Below are 1,289 nucleotides of genomic sequence, written 5' to 3' on the forward strand. Positions count from 1 at the left end.
TATATATATACACATATATATATATATATACATATATAGATAGATAGATCTATCTATCTATCTATTTATCTATCTATCTATAGATAGATACATATATGCATAGTGTGTGTGTGTGTGTGTGTGTGTGTGTGTGTGTGTGTGTGTGAGAGAGAGAGAGAGAGAGAGTATCATGTGATCAACCTGACTATTGGATGTTGTTATCCACCACTGGTCATAATGTGCTTTGGATTGTTTTAGTTTTGAACTGATGCCACTCTGCTGGTTAGGTGAGCAGGCCAACATTCTTTCGGATTGTTAGGCTTGTTGGTTACAGCTGATTGGACTGGAGCAATGTGAAATGAAATGCTTTGCTCAAGAACACAATGGGCAGCAGGTTTGCAAACTGAAACCACAATCTCATGTTCGTGAATGCAATATGCCTAAGCTGTAAGTGTATAAATGCATACATGTGCATATTTATGGTTGTGTGTAAAACTTGTGACAGAAGAATCATCTAATGTTTGTGGTGAGAACAGTCGAGACAGTTTAGTTTCATTAGGAGTCGAGTCGAATCAAAAGAAAAAATTCCGGTGTTTGAGACAAAAAAGGACTTCAAATTGAAAGGTAATACAGCAATAATCAATTAGTATTGTTTAGTTTTAGCTCTTTTGAACATAACAAACAATTAGTATTACGTCATTTTAGGAATTTCCAAAACAACAAATCTTTGACTGTGCCATTCTTTATTTGAGAGTGAGATGCTAATTCATGTCTACAAAAAAAAAAGAAAAAAGGAAATTAGTTGGCATTATTACTGGAATGGAAAGGAATGCACTACAATGATTCATATCATTTAGTTACATGGAACTATTTTTAATGAATTAGAAATGTTAATTATTTTTGTCACCAAAATGTGTCAAGAATCAAAAATTGGTTTGCATGTAATTTTATTTTAATGTGTGTGTAATGCAGACCTCATGTAACACATACATTCAGCGACCCAGTATCAAAAATATTAAAGAAAATAAAGTCAAAAACTCTATTTATTTCACATCATTTTGAAATTTCAAGTGCATTGCGGAGTCTGAAGATGTAAATTTTAGAGCTTGAGATTTTAACACTCTTGTTTTTAAAGGATTTCACAAAAGAAAATTGATATGTAACAATGAGTGTTAGAAATAAAATGAGGAATGGCAAAGATGTTATAAATTGGTTTTTTGCTCATTATTCAAAATTTCAAGTGGGCTGCAGAGCCTGAAGATGTAAATTTAAGAACTTCAGATTTTAACACAGTTGTTTTTAAAGGATTT

At 32.0% G+C, this 1,289-nt stretch overlaps 1 long non-coding RNA gene across 2 annotated transcripts in view; it reads right to left on the bottom strand.

Moving 5' to 3' along the window:
- Nucleotides 1–1,289, bottom strand: part of LOC128249371 (uncharacterized) — a 146,403-nt gene that overhangs the window by 32,603 nt on the left and 112,511 nt on the right. For both annotated transcript variants that reach the window (XR_008265473.1, XR_008265474.1), the window contains one exon: nt 675–751. This is a non-coding gene — a long non-coding RNA (uncharacterized LOC128249371). The remainder of the gene's footprint in view (nt 1–674; nt 752–1,289) is intronic.

The sequence above is a fragment of the Octopus bimaculoides genome, chromosome 14 (assembly GCF_001194135.2).
Source record: "Octopus bimaculoides isolate UCB-OBI-ISO-001 chromosome 14, ASM119413v2, whole genome shotgun sequence".
Classification (NCBI taxonomy): domain Eukaryota; kingdom Metazoa; phylum Mollusca; class Cephalopoda; order Octopoda; family Octopodidae; genus Octopus; species Octopus bimaculoides.